This window comes from Hesperophylax consimilis, chromosome 16 (genome assembly GCF_061612785.1).
Source record: "Hesperophylax consimilis isolate HC1 chromosome 16, BYU_Hcon_1.0, whole genome shotgun sequence".
NCBI classification, from domain to species: domain Eukaryota; kingdom Metazoa; phylum Arthropoda; class Insecta; order Trichoptera; family Limnephilidae; genus Hesperophylax; species Hesperophylax consimilis.
In genome coordinates, this window is record NC_142851.1 from 5,905,433 (window position 1) to 5,911,432 (window position 6,000).

Consider the following 6,000-nt stretch of genomic DNA (forward strand, 5'->3'; position numbering starts at 1 on the left):
TTGATTTAATTGAATACGACAAAAAAGCAAAAGACAGGATGCACCGGAGAATGGACAACCGATGGATATACCTCATGGTTCAGTAGCGTCCGAGAGGTAAAAATGCCCGTAAAATAACAACTCTTTATCGCCAAGATAAACAAATTCGGAGGAAATGCTTTGCATGGCAAGAGAGAGAGAGAGTGAAAGTAGCTTGTAAAGGTCTTCAACAAATTTGGATGTACATTGATAATAATGCTGATATTATAAAAGTAGAACTATGAAATTCGTTAAGAAACCCGCATTCCAAAGTTCTACCGACATATAATATATACTTATCACCAAGGAGATACATCCATGTTCCCAATACTTCAATAAATCAAAGTTAGCCACCTAGGCTTGCTTGAATAATAAAGTGGATGCAGAACATTTTCGAAAAAGGAAACGGAATGTAGAATTTTTTTTACAGACAGCTTAAATGTCAAACGGCCGAGTTACAACAGGACGTCGCTACGAATATTTCTGATTTTAAAAAATCTAAAAAGACTGTGATTACAGTTTAAAACGCTTGAATATTTAGTAATTTGTTCGAGGCGTGGAATTGGACTAAACGGAGTTGGAATTGAATTGGACTGAAAAAAACGGATACTGAATAGATTTTTAAATATATTTTTATAAAAATCAACCTGTATAAATTTTTTTTTGTCTATTTTTATTTATAAATGTATTTAAAATTCATATAAATTTTTGGTTGACTGAAAATTCCTCCTCGGGGACTGTTAACTGCTGCGAACTTTTAAGATGCCATTTAAAACACAAAAAGATTGAATGAGGATTGAACCTTCATCTCCAGGGACTGGAGTCAACAGCGCTAATAACCGAGTCAAAGCCCGATTGGATAGGACCGACATTCATTTCATATAAATTGTTGTAATGTCATCCAACTTCATGTGTGTGCATGTGTGATTGCCACAAAAAATTGAAAGAAAGCATTGTCATCGACATCGAGTCTATTTATCTAGTTTCAGCTTGATCGGATGTCGGAAAACGGGTTAATTTCCACTTCTGAGATTTGCATTAATTCATAGAAAAAGAATTAAAAAGGTCATAATAATTATTTATACGGGTATTGGTTTTTTTATTTTTTTAAGAGCACATATTATATTTATCTACAGCCTTTATGTACTGCGTAGTGCACGCCCCTGGCCTGTGGATTATTTTTTGTTTCATTACTAATTAAAACGATTTGGTTATAATGGCGAGAGTCGGTGAAAACCTGTCATAGATGGGTGGCGATTAGTAAAGAATAAAACAAAGATAACGGATGTTGTTTTTTCGCGGGCTTTTCTCGGCGTGACCTGTGGAAAAACTCGCGCAAATAATCGCAAATCAATGCTTTGATTTTTGTCTTTGTTATTTTTGGCGTTATTGTTATTTAATTACGTGTAAAATAACAATGGTTAATTAATTAACGGTCTTTAAAAATGTTGGCAAATGTTCCTAAATTCGTAATAATATATATTTATTTATGGAGAAAACGCAGAAACAGACAGTAATTAAAAGATAATTTTATAAAATAATAACTTGAGAATTCGCCTGCATCCTAACTATTTCTCACAGATTGACTGGTAGATAACAAGTTTAAATATTTTTATACATGTAAATAAGGAAAAAGTATAAAAGAAAATTATTTTGTTTATTTTTTGGAATAACTTTATAGAGTAAAACCTCAAATTTTAATATTTAATTATTGAAGACAATATTAGCGATTTCTAAACGTAAATCTGAAACAGAAAAATCAGAAAAGGATACGGTCACATCTAGGACTCGAACCCAGGACCCTTGCCTTGCCGGGGCACCGCTCTACCACTGAGCTAATGGGACTCTATCTCCTTCGGTCATATTTAACTGTATCATACTTCGAACAAGAACTACCAACATTGTCTTCATTTCTTCGCCGCACATTTCCTATTAAATACGAGTATGTTAAAATTATGCAAAATACAGAATTTCACGATTAAATTGAATAGGTAGGTACTAGGAAACCGATAATCTACGCGTTCATAATCGGCTGTAATTGAATTGTTTTTTAAAAATACAATTTTTGTAATTTACACTTTGCAATATTATGAATAAATATTTGTTTGCGCCCATACTTACGCTACTGAATATGAATAAATGGTTTTGTCCATATAAAAACTCAATTCTTTCTAGAAAGGCATACAAATACAATATTGGTGATTCATTAAAATTTTGGATTTGCGAGACTTATATATTAGTATATCGACAAAACTATTAATTCACATTCATATTGCGAATAGATATGAATGAGTAGATTATAACTTACGTTTATTAGTAACTCCAGTGTTGAGGACAATTTGAAAAGATTTAAGATTCAGCTAGTGAAACGTCCAAGACGTAGTTTGACTATTTTTCAAAAAAACGTTTGGCAATAGAGTCAGAAAATAAACAAATAAACTTACATTTCGAAGGCCATTGAATACTTTTTTCCTTTCGTATAAACATAACACTTGAAGTTTTTGTTATGTTTTACAAATTCACTGGTGTCTCAAAGTTTTAAAGTTGAAACGTAAATCACTAAAAATTCATTGAAAATACTATCAATCCACTTGATTTTTCACCACTAATTAACACACTGAAGATCTATTATCTTAGCACTCGTTACTGTTATACTAACTTGCTTAGCATATTCATAATTATAAAATATTAATTAAAAAAAAAAACAATATCACAAAATGTTTTTCTTGTAGTCCTAATTATTTGTGTTCTTAATTCACTTCACAATGTCTTGAGCAATGCTCTTAAATAAAGTGCAAAATTTTCACGACTTGACGAAATAATATTATATTGTATTTCTGTTAAAATTATTTACGCGTAAACCCTGGCTTCATTACGAAAATATCGACTGTTCGATAGGTAAGCTCGGCAGACGTCAGTCGAGCGGCGAGCTTCGAGTACGACTAACTAAAGTGTGGAAGGAAGAAGTAGAATCTCGAGTTTGTGAGTTCACCGAGTCGAGATTTCTGAGTTGCTGGGCCTGAGTTAGTGAATTCTGAGTTCTCTTAACTCTTTCCACACCGTAGGACGGTTTGACTTTGGGACAGGTTTTGGTGGGGGTGGCATGGTGGGGGGAAGTTGGGTGGAATAATTTAATTGATCCGCTGCATTATCTGAAAGCTCCACGAGAATGTTTTGGGCATCTTTTCTCCGCGCAAGTCATAAATAATGGAATTACAGAATTGTCGTTTGAAATATTTTTTTGCACATTTTGTCCTTTATGAAATGGCTGTTAAGTCCTTTTAGAAAAGTCAAACCCTGCAAAACTTTCAACCGAAGGTTGACAAGCTCTGTAGCGGAGCTGTAAGATCTTTGACTCGGGGTCTGGAGATCGAAAATTCTCAATACAGAGAAGTTAAAATTGAATCCCAACAATCTTTCGCAGTTTATGGTATTTAAATTAATTGAGACCAGAGAGGCAATTCCGATTCTATTTAAGGATAAGGAATAGTCCTTAACTTTTTTTGTTTCAACCGCTATTCAGCTCCCCCGAATAACAACAGATTTGTCCTTAAAGTTAAAGTCAACGTCTTTTTCGTTAACTGCGATTCCAGTTTTCTCGTATGACAGCGAATAAGTTATACATCTGCCCTGATGATGGACACTGCAATGCTGTCCGAAACGTTGGATAAAGAAGGTGGTAGCAATGATAGCAATTTTGAGGATAAGGATAATTCCTTATCTTTAAGTAGAACTGGAATCTCCCTCTAGACTAGGTGACTGGTACGAGTGCAGTTCACCAAAGTTGTTCCGGGCAGCAACCTGCTGGGTGATGATTGCCCTGATGATAGCTGACTTTTGATAGGAGATGGCACCAGAGTAAATAAAAAATAATGTTTGCAATTTCTGTTACAACATTCTGATAGCTAGTAGTTAGAAAATAGACGACCTATGTAGCGTAGTGGGTATAATACGCTTTTAAGTCTGAAGGTTGCAGGTTCAATTCCCAGCCAAAATATTATAATTTGTTCGTAGACGTTAAAAAAATAACATTCTTATTTTGACCTTTTTTATAGTCCTTCTCCGGACAACAAGAGTAACGGGACGCCTTTGTTGTGTCACGTAAAAGTGTGTAAACTGGTGTACGTGTAAGCTCCACGTTAAGTTTGAGAAATGAACTTAATAAATATATCCTTCCATACTTACACTCAAAGGCTTTTAAACTTTCGTACATAAATAAACATTTTTTAACCTCGAATTCGTGTTCTCTTTTAACTCGCAGTAGCAGAAGTTTTTGTAGAAGTACCCGCAAACACTACAGAAATAATTCACATATTTTAGCTTTATATAGAGTGTGCTGAAGTAGACATTTTCGTCATGCAAAATTTTTATTTTATTTTTTATTGTTCTTTCCCGATAAATACAACTTTATACAGCTAATAAATAAAAAACTATTGATTGATAGTGATGATTAGTACAAAATATTTCTATTTATGAGCAGAGATGTGCAAAATGGGTACCCAAAACCATTTGAAATGCAAAATGGAAATGGGTCAAAATTTTTCCATTTGAAAATGCAAAATGCAAAATGGTTTTTAGAAAAGCATTTCAAATGCAAAATGCAAAATACCTATTTTCAAAATGCATTGAAAATGCAAAATGGTTTCTCAGGTCAAACAATAAAATAATTATAGAATTTCTAAACATTTTTGTCATTTAATAATGGACATGAATGTAGAACAAACATATTACATGATGGTAAATCCAAAAACACAACAACTACAGATGATGAAACCACAAAAAATTTGCGCGGGAATAATGTTGCTAACGTAAAAACATACAAACTGCTATCTAACATTTAATATTACAGCGTCATTGCCCCATGTTCAGTTTTTGAATCAGTATTTTTTGTAATGGTATCACTAAATTGCCAGGGCTCCTACCAGGGAGCAACTTGAGAAATGTAAATTATCTCTCATAGCGAGGTTGAGGACCGACTGATATTTGGGGCTTATGAAAAAAAGATGAGTGGAGATAGTAGGAAGAATGTTGCAAAAAAGCATTTAAAATGGAAAATGCTTTGAGAAAAGCATTTAAAATGCAAAATGGTTTTTAGAAAAGCATTTAAAATGCAAAATGGAAAATACCCATTTTGCATTTTGCATTTCCATTTAAAATGGATTTATTTGAAATAAAGCACATCTCTGTTTATGAGCCATGTTTTCAGCATATATCTGAATCTATTTGGGAATTTACATTTTTTTTTATTTTCTTGGCCAAATGTTGAACATTTTGGGCACTTTATATTCTAGCGTTCGCCGTCCGTATTTATTGTTATATTTTGGAACAAGCATACCTTCTTTCTTTGTGAACCTAGTGTTGGGTTTATGTTCCAATTTATTTTTTTATTCAGAGACAGGTATATGCTTAATCAATATTTTTTCCCATAGTAAGATCTGCACAGTCAAGAAATCTAAGTTTCGATACAACAATGAAATGTTACGTCTTAGTAAAAAAATATTTTTTTAAACTAGTAATTTAACCATAGAGTTTTGTACTGATTGTAGGTAATTTAAGTTAGTTTTACAAGAATGTCCCCAAGAGGTTATTCCATATCGTAGAGTTGATTCTGCGAGTGATAGATAAATGATTTTTAAAATATTCACTTGTGCTTATTATATTATTGAGTGAGATTTTATATAATTTAATAGTTTTGTATTTTTAATTTTGTTATTGAATCTTTATTTAGATGTATGCCAATTAATGTATCGTAAGTCTGAGTAGATTTTTGTAATTGGTGTTCATATTGTGTAGTAATTGAGAAAAAACCCGGTATAAATAAATCTATCTTTTAATGTAAAGAATCATCAAAGGCGAGCGACGGGTGGTAGGAGCAAATCTACAGTTTTATTCCGAGAATGATGAAATTTCACACACTTGATATTCATTTCAAGCTTAAGATCACTGTTTCACGAGATCTTAATAAACCATTCCCGTCGTCTT

At 32.8% G+C, this 6,000-nt stretch overlaps 1 protein-coding gene across 1 annotated transcript in view; it reads right to left on the reverse strand.

Annotated features, from left to right (window-relative positions):
• LOC149416592 (hemicentin-1-like) overlaps nt 1–2,817 on the reverse strand; it is an 84,772-nt gene extending 81,955 nt beyond the window's left edge. The window contains exon 1 of the mRNA XM_089641280.1: nt 2,463–2,817. The gene's annotated coding sequence lies outside the window, so the exon portion shown is untranslated. The remainder of the gene's footprint in view (nt 1–2,462) is intronic.
• Nucleotides 2,818–6,000: the final 3,183 nt, after the last annotated feature.